Raw genomic sequence first — 9,986 nt, 5'->3', positions numbered from 1 at the left:
TTTTCTTTGTTTTGTTCTTGTGCAATAGTCATGTCTGGAATCAGTAAAATTTGCCTATTTGTTTGCTCAAGAGTGTGCTTTGTTAACTTGTTTTTATCAATATGCTCAATGAGTTGGTCTAGCAACGAAGGATCAATTTCACAGAATTTAGTTTCATTCACTGTAACCAACTTAATTTCCTGGCAAAGAAACTTGGCTTGCACTAGATATTTCCAGAATGATTTACGATTCGGTAATATAATGCTCATCTTGAGTGATTTGTTAAAATCATTAACACATATTTCCTTGCCTTTGTATTCGAAAAGGAAATTCCTTAGAACATCAGATGGTATGCCATAATTATAGCTAATTGATGCCAACTTGTCTGCAGAAATGTTTTTTTTTACTTTTAGCTTGGTTAGCAATTCGCGCTCAAGTAAATCGTCAAATATGGTTTCGGCCAGATGATCACTTGTGTCATAATTAACGAACGATTGCGGTGTTATAGTGTGTCCCAAAATATCATCAATAGATCGTTCGAATATTCTGTAAAGGCTAACCAATGCCAATTTTTGTTCCTCATATGCATTTATTTGAATTATGCTCTCTTTATTGTTTTTCTTAATCTTACCAATAATGGCTGCTGCATTCGAGGCAAATGTAGAGTGCTGGCTGAAAAGTCTAGCAGCTTCACGTAATTCATGTTTAAATTGCCTTAATTCATTTCTATCACCCCAATCGATTTGCTGTGCTAATGCAAGTGCTTTATAATAGTGTGCAGCTTCCGAGAAATATGGCTCCTCACGAATGACTTCATCAAACAATTGTATTGCAAGTGTAATATTGAATTGGTTTGGATTTTGTATTACATACTTGGCTAGCTTAATCATTTGTATGGGATTTCCTTTAACCCATTCCATCAAACCGCTAAAGCTTTTGGTGTCCTGTGCGCCTAATGCTTTCAATTGCATTATAAATTTCTCTAGCTGCAACTGAAGATTGTTTTTACCTGACTCATCATTCAAATTGCCTATATACGAGCTGTGCTCATCCAGCCAAAAAGTCCACAATTCCAAGCAGCTTTGCAAGAGGATATCTCTAAGTTCATTTTCAATATCTTGATTTTCAAGCACGCGCTTCAGTTCTCCGTACTGACCCTCAAACGATTTGAAGCATTTTTCTTCCTCAGCGATCTGATTATAATAATAGGCTTTAATATCGGATATACGACATTGCTCATCCAAGTCTCGTCTCTTCATTAACTCGTGAATTTTTGCATAGCCATATTGTTGACCATGTGTGCTAATTATAATTAACTGTCCACTCCCTTCGTTGCCGCACCGTGCAGTACGCCCAAATGCCTGTTGTTGAAGACGAATGTTGCTCGGTAAGAATGTTAGGCACACATGCAATCCTCCCGCATTTTTCAGTGCGTCTGTTATTTTAATGTCCGTGCCGCGTCCAGCCAAGTTTGTTGCAATTATAATTTGCCCAAGCCCCAATTTTCGTGTTCCATCATTGCTATTTTCAAAGCCTTTATCAAACACTTCGTAGTCTCGCGTATAAGTGTGCACATTTGTCGACGCCCTGCCACCAAAGGCTTTGTACAAAGTCTCTACCTCATTGAGTGTTTCGCAAATGATTAAAACCGATCGCTGGTGCCTGCCTTCCGATAATTGTTTGGCTTCTGTGCATATGCGCTTCATCCATATAGCTTTGCTTTCGCAAATAATTGGACTTTTCTCGTAAAAGCGCTTTGACTTCACTGCAGGGACCGTCATAAAGTCCACCTCGTGTATTTGCTGCAGCAGACTTCTTTCCGTCTGTGAACCCAAAGTGCCAGTGAGCCCGTAAATGTTGCGATATAATTTAAAATACGATACATTGGAGACAAAGACAGCCTTAAGACTTTGCAATGATAGCTTACAGCCATGCTTGAGCTGTAAGAATTGATGGAGCGCTTCATCCCATTGCGAGTTAGCTTGATCTGTGCCAGTATCGCGATCGAGTATTGTGATATTGGGATTTAAATCAGGATTAGTGCCAGTCTTGTCGACATCCACTACATAGTCTTCACCTGAGCTCATGCTAAACGCCGTTAATGCACTATCTATCCAACATGGTAAGTGTCGCTCAATAAATGGTCTTAGACTGTTGGGCACATGCAAGCTTTTAACTCTCTCAATTCTCTCTTTGAACAAAAAATTAAGACGAGTTGCATAATCAGCCAGTTTGGGCGTTAGTATTTGCTCTATAATGCATTCCTTCAGTAATTTTCCCTCCTCATCTATTAGCTCCGATTTAATCAATGACTCCCAGATTTGATTTATATCCGAATCGTTTAAATGATATCCAAGCGTTCCAATGTCTGATTTTGTGACTATTGCATACATGTTGCTAATAACAGCATCCCTAACTGCCTCTTTGTTAAATTCAGGGTTGGTGTTAATCCACTGCCAAATGAATATATATACAGACTCCAACTTATCCATGCCAACGAGGTCAGATGATAAGTACAGCATATTGTTGCCTTTGTCAAGCAGCATGCTATCAACCTCATCGATGATAACATTATCAAATTTAAGACTAATATTTTTGCCATAAAATTTCCTCAATAGGTAATCGCGTTGAAAATTTGTCAAGTCACCGTAAATAACTTTTGAATCAGCATATGCAATCTTTCGCTTCTCAATTGATTCACTGCAGTTGTGGGCGACAGCGATACCAAATACATTAAAGATATCCACATTTTCCTCAGCATCACGTTGAGCCAATACGGAGGAGCTAGTTATAACGCTTATACACTCACCCTTAAGTACTTTCATAATGGCAGCTCCTACAACAATTAATGATTTCCCCTCTCCCGTTGACACCTGCAGCAGAGTGTTGCTAGCCGAGTTTCCCAGCAACGTCATAATGGCTAATCTTTGAGTATCGCGGAGTTTAAATCCCCTTTTGAGCTCAATAGCTCTATCAATTACTGCCAGTTTTTCGGTATCTGTTGCAGGATAGCCCGTCGTCCTTGCCTTTACCCAGTATTTAATCTGTTTTTCTGTCATTTGGTTTGCTGGCACGTTTTGCATATCCACACATGAGCTTATCTTTTCAATCCCTATCTTTTCAATCCTTATTTTTTCAATAGCTCCATTAATTACCCGTTTTGTGAATGCAGGATAGCTCGCCACACATGAGCTTATGTTTTCAATCATTTTTTGTATTTCCTGCAATTGACCTAGAATGTTGTCTGATGTATTTGCGTTGCCCTTTATAAGTTGTACTAACTGTCCTATTTTATGTTCTGAATTATTTGTAGTATACTTCTGATCCATTTTTTGCAACCAGTGGTCAAGTAAATTTTTTTCTAACAATCTTAAATCTTCGTCACTTAAGCTCCATTTTTCATTATAATAGTTGGCTAAAATGTTGACAAGAGTATCTGATGACAAAGTTTTCTGCTTTGCTGCTAACAGAGATATTAACTTCTCAGATAGAGCATCACCAAACATATTGACAGCCGATAACATATAATACGACGCTGTAGACAAGTCAGAAGCCTGTTTCCAAACGAAAATATTGCTTAGCTTGCAATTCCAGTATTTCTCTTTTAAGTAATAGGCCCATTCAGTTAATTCTAATTCTTCTAAGCAAACCATCTCGTTACCAATGTTGCTGAGCAGGTGCAGCGTCTGCTCAATACAATCTGTTGTAAGCCTATTGCGGTCTGATCTGTGTTCAACCAATTTTTGTTGAAATATCAATAAAATCACTTTGTTCTCAATTTTAGACAAGTATTCACGCCATCGGAGCACATATTTTTCTGGCAGCATGGTTTGAAAAACATATTCGAGCTGTATCAATATTAATTCATCGGTCCAGCTCTTTTGGGCATGTGCGGCAGCAATCCAACAAAACGTATGATACATTTCAATATCATCGGCACAATAATATAGCATTGAGTTTATAAAATAAAACATTTCCTGCAATGACACAACGGCTCCTTCGACCGTAAGTCGCATCAATATATAATCAAAAATACCTTGCCTTTTAATGTATTGTTGTGTAATTTTGTTTAGTCGCAGTCTCAGCTCTCTTCTATGCCATTCGGGAAAGAACTGGAGTATCTTTTCCAAGGTCTCTTGTTCATCACAGGTCTTATCTGTATGCATGCTTTCCGAGAACAGATAAAGATCTCTTATGTAGTTTTCAAATAGTTTTTCTGGTGGCAGCTGATCAATTTGTTTAATAATGTCTAATAAAACGGCTTGTTCTTGTTTTAAGTAAAATGGCTGGGAATTTGTTTTCAAATATTCTTGATTGTTTACATATTGATCAATTTGCTGTTTTTGCTTTAACGGCTTAAGATCGCGCAAAATTTGTTCATATAGCAAGTTTTGAATTTTGTTGTTTTCTTCTAACCTTATATAGTTTGTATTCAAACACAATTGCTTAAATTTATTGTTTCGATAGATCAAATAAATTGTTTGCCTTGATGAGGGGTTGTGATGGCTATTCAGAAGCAATTCATTATGCAGTTCATCTTTAACGTACAATCTAATATTGATATCAAAAACATAGGCCAATAGTTCCCTGTAACTATTCAATAGTAAGCCTTTATCTATAACTGTCTGTTTAAAAAGATTAAGTAGCTCAACATCCTTAGCGCATTGGAGCCAGTCATAATCCTTGTTGAGGTGACTGTCCAGCTGATTGTAGGCTGCATTGAGAGTTTTCGTCTTTTGCACATTTTCGTGAAAAATGCTTCTTAAAGACTCGTCTTCAATACTCTGATTCCAGAGCTCAGCTAATTTTGCATTTTCTGGTCGATTTAATTCACTTTTAAAAGTCTCCAGCAAAATAGCGACATCTTTTTCAAACTGCTTGATAAAATCTTGATATTCCAAGTAATACCTTTTTACACTGGTATGAACATCTTTTGCGATTCCCAACTCCTGTATAAATAATTTCAAACACTGCTTCAACCCAATTTCTATACTGCCATTTTTCTCAACTCTCAACTCCTCCTCAATATAAGTAAATATATCTTTCAGATGCTTTTCGGTTTGTTGAACCAAATATGGATTTAGGGCGCCTAAAATTGGATGCGATAAATTACAATCGTTCTTTTGCGCTTCAGTTAAATATCTAGCGGCATTTGAGGCTGATAATTTTATATTACCCTTAACATTTTGATAAATTGGCAATTTTGATGCAATATTATGCATTGCTTCCAGCTTGTATTTATCAAATAAAACCTTCTCACTAATCTGCCAGCTTTGATTGCTGTGATGCTCAGCCATTAAGTATTCAAATTCAGTTGGCGTTACCTCGATGAGCTTACTGCAGCTCGTTCCATTAGAGACTTGCATCAATTTCCCATTTGTATGGTTATGGCTATTCTTGTGGTGCTTAGCATGACGCCTAATTGCTAGCTCTGCAGTCTGTTCTTCTTGCTGCTCTTGATCATCTGACATTTTTTCTAATGATTGCTCTTTGATTGACTCCAAGTCCAATCTTAGTTGCTGTACCACATCTCTTTCGTTGGCATTTAAATGATGAGCGTATGTTGCCAAAATTGTGCTCTGTGCTATGTTCTTTTTTTTTATAGCCTGTGCATGAGCTTGTCGATCAATATGCCCTCGGGTTTCTTGTCTTTCATCATATTTTTGTAGCTTCTTTTCTGCAACATTGCTTGCCTCTAATTCAGCATAAATAGTCTTCCAACCCTCGCGGTCTCTATAAGGACAACGAACGCGATTTTTTGAGTTTTTCTCATAGTATTTCACAATAATTTTACTATTTTCATTTTCTCCCTTATATTGAGGCCACTTTTCGGCACCAAATCCCGATACCGAATAGTCCATATATGCCATATCCCACCCGTTTTTACCATGATTACCGTATAATCCGCCCCGTCCCTTTTCACCATCTTTCCCATGCTTGTTTTCTATTTGAATGCTGTGTTCTTCTCGAATTTCTACACTGCTTGTTGTAATTTCTCCAGGGTATCCACCTTGGCCTCCTAACCCATACTCTCCGCCACGTCCTCCCGCCGTACCTAACGTTCCTTTATGCAGTAAAAAAGCTTGACAATTTACGGTGTCGCCTCCACGTTCATATGAAAATGTTATCTCGCTACCATTTGTAACTGTATTTAGAAATATGTTTGAACCATCAAGTGAATATAGTATATCTTTGTAATCATTTTGAATCTCATTAATAATATTTGTCTTGTAAACTTTATCGATTAAAAATAACAAATAAGTGCGCCGTTTTGCTTCATACCATTCAGTATGTATTTCTGGACTGTTTTTGTATATGCTATTTATATTATTCTTTATTAGCGGTTTTCTTCCCCCCCAAAATTTGGCTGGTGGCGGAAACTTTTCTTTAAATTCATTCTTAGAAATCCCCTTTCCATCTATACCGTTCCCACCATTACCGCCATCTTGTCCATTCGACCCGTCGCCACCATTTGAGATAATTGTAAGTTGGCTCGCATTTTCGATTTTCTCCACAATTAGAGAAACATTGCCACCGCTTTCGCCTGGATAACCGTCTTTACCGTTATTACCATCTTGCCGCAGCTTTGCATCTGACCCTTCATTAGCATCAGTCGTATATGCGTGCTCGTTATTTTTGCCCGATACATTCCACGTAACCAAGCAATGAACTCTTAGCAATTTGGTGAACACAACTAAATTCTTGCCCTGCCACACCGTATCCGTTAGGCTCACATCAGCATGGATTATGTCAGCAGCAATAAAGTGCACTTCTTCAACAATAGGATTTTTGGAAAGTGCTTTCTCTAACTCACTCTCTATCTCACTTATGGCAATGTTCCTGCCGAGCACCTCAACAACACAACGCCCATTTATGGTTTTCTCTTGTGGCACAACTGGCCTTATATACGCAGCTAAGATTTCCCTAAACTTTTCAATTAGAATAAGATCCTGTTGCCCTCGAAAGCAGGCTGCAACCTCTTGCAACACTTGAAGACTATCAGCATACTCTGCATCAGTTTGCAGTGTCATAATGTTGTTAATCAAGTCAGCAAAGGACAACGCACCGCCAGAAAATCTGTCTAATTTAAGAGTTGCTACGATTGTTGACACTCTTTTGGGGTAACTAAGAAAATTAAGCAGAGCCTCTAAAAGCATTAACTCTTTTTCCGCAGTCTCTCTGTAGGCAAAGATTTGTTCGAAGCATGCTTGTTTAAACTGGTTCACAAACTTCTTCTCTTCATCTACCCTGATGAGTTTGATGTGTTTTATCAAAAGCTTGCAACATCTCTGTTGCTTGAAACAATCTGGTAACTGGCTTAAATGCCGCATATCAGAGATGCTACCAAATATTTGTTTAATAGCATCACGTCTTTTCGTTTCAGTCAGGCTGCTGAGATAATTTCCACTTTCACTTATTGCCAATTCTATGCAATAGTTGATATACTTGCGCTCAATATACGAATTGTCAATATTACTAAGTGTCCTGCCAAAATGCTTTTCTAATCTATCTTTGACCTGCACCAGATCCAAAGTATGCTTTTCGATACCAATGATTATCATAGCCTTTAACTCTTGCTTCTGCTGCTGCTGCTGCTGGTTCTCGATGTGCACCTTGTCATTGATAGGCTCATAAGAGTGCGAAGTAAAGCCTAACATGGGAGTATTTAAAAAATCTACCGAATCTACAGCGACATTAATGCCAACGCTCATTAGTGCGCTTTTGAGCAAATCAGCATTGTAAGGTGACACTTTATCTAACATTTTGATAATCTGAAAGAGAAATTGCATGCCCAGCTGCTCGGCGTTGGAGCCTTCCACACAAATGGCATGCGTTACTTGTATGTAGTGCTCCTTGTGATCCGCCCAAATGCTTAACTGTAGCGCATCAACTTGTCCATTTAACATTTGTCTGCCTTGATTCGAGCTACAGTTGAGCAAAACTTGACACTAAAAATTGTTTACACGCCTATAGCACAATTTCATTCAAGTACAAATATTTTAGTCGATTTACTTACCTTCAAACCAATTGCGTTGGTGATCTGCTCATTATGACTCTTAACCAAAGCGATGTGAGGCTTTACAATGGCAACACAGAGCTTGAAGTGCATGTGATGAATCCGCTGAGCTAACTTGCTTGCCTTTGGCATTGATACATGTGCGTCTGATGGTGGCAGCAAGCTCATCATTGTTGATAAAAATTCAATGGGCACAATTAGATTGCAATTGGCAATACGTACGTCAACTACGAATTGGAGATGTAAATAGCTTAACATTTCCTATAGTATGTAGTAGCGGTACCTACCGTTGACATCTGTTTGATTCATGTCGAGCGTTATGTTCATCATAACGTTGCGGTTTTGGTAGCAAGCATCAATGAGCCGCTCATTTTCATATTTGGCCCTTTGCTCGCAATGGCCACTCAATATGTGGAAATTTGTACGCAGATCAACCAACTGTATGTTGCTGAAGCTAATGCAGCTATGTGAGCTATTATCCTTTTTTAGCTTGGTGCCTCTTGCAGACGAGAAGTGAGCCTCAATGCGTGCGCAAGCGACTCTTTCAGCTAAAATGTAAAAAGCATAAGATGCTGGCAATTACGGCTTCTTACAATTGTTGTTAGCTCACAGTTTAGCAAATTTATAGCCACACGATTGCATTCTAGGTGAAATTGAAGCTGCTGCTGATTGTTGCTGCACTGCTTCTGTAATGGCAACCGATCTAGTGATTCGCCAAGATTACAATAGAGAATTGACATAAGCAAGGCGTAGTCATTGGGAGTAAATGTGAACTATTGGAAGCAAAATAATTTATCAATGATAAAGCTATAAACAGTTTGTCGAGACTGATCAATGACGTTACCTCGATGAGCTCTAAACGACTCCTTAAATGCAAATCAGGCAATTCCTGATACCAACAGCTTGACAGATTACGCCTCAGCGTAAGCATACAATCTGGAACGTGCATCAAGTCTGTGAACTTATCGCATAGTTTGCAAAGTTTCAGCTCAGTAAGCTGTACGGTAAGTTCATCAATAACAGCAGATTTCTGCTGCAACACGTTGATAGCATTGATACTGTTTGATAATTTAAGAGCATCCACGCTAAGATATACGCCATCAGTGGTCATGGGATCAACAGGTATAAATATGATTGAATTCGTAATGCTTAGATTTAGCTTAAGGCGTTTCGCTATATTGCCAGCATCTGACTCGGTTTCATTTACATTGACATTGAGAAAGCGCTACAAAATAAAATCAGTTTAAGCATAAGGATAATAGATAAGTGATTAAGATTACCAGTAAATTAGCGTTAAAGCTATTGAGAAATGTCATGTGTATGCTGTCCATTTGCATCTCTAAATGCGTCTTGACTCTATCTGACTCATCTCGTCCATGCTCATTGTAAAATACCAACTGGCAGCTTAAGGGCTGATTTTTCATCTCAAGCAGTTTCTGAAAGTTAATCGTTCCGCTTAAAATTAATGCATTTCAGTATTTAAATATACAACCTTTGGATTGCCAGCGTCAGGATGTAAATTCATAACCCTTATGCCGCTCAAGGTAGTATTCAACTTGGTGCAAAAGTTGTTTATCTCCAAATATGCCTGGAAGCCTTTAACATCTACCAAAGCGAATGGGTGATTCACTATGCTGAGCCTTAGACTTGCTTCACACATCTTTACGTCGATTTCAAGGGAAGCTGTTGTTAGCCGTTTTATGTGCGGAGTGTAGCACAGAAACTTCAATCTTTTTAACGGCGTCGCCACAGCCAGCTCAGAGTCGACTTGTTGGCGTATAAGAAACCGATTCACCACATTCAGTTTATCTTCAAGCAAAACGTATTTCTCCCTCAGTGTAACGGTTGGCTTCCTCTGCTGCTTTAGCTCTTTGTAAGTCTAACGTATTAGATCACACAGATTAGTAAGTCGTACCGCAGTCAGACTTTAAGCTTACTTTAGCATAAGTTTCGCACCATTCTCGATGCTGCTTGATGTTAGACCATTGAT

This window comes from Drosophila busckii, chromosome 2R (genome assembly GCF_011750605.1).
Source record: "Drosophila busckii strain San Diego stock center, stock number 13000-0081.31 chromosome 2R, ASM1175060v1, whole genome shotgun sequence".
Classification (NCBI taxonomy): domain Eukaryota; kingdom Metazoa; phylum Arthropoda; class Insecta; order Diptera; family Drosophilidae; genus Drosophila; species Drosophila busckii.
This window is presented reverse-complemented; position numbering follows the sequence as displayed.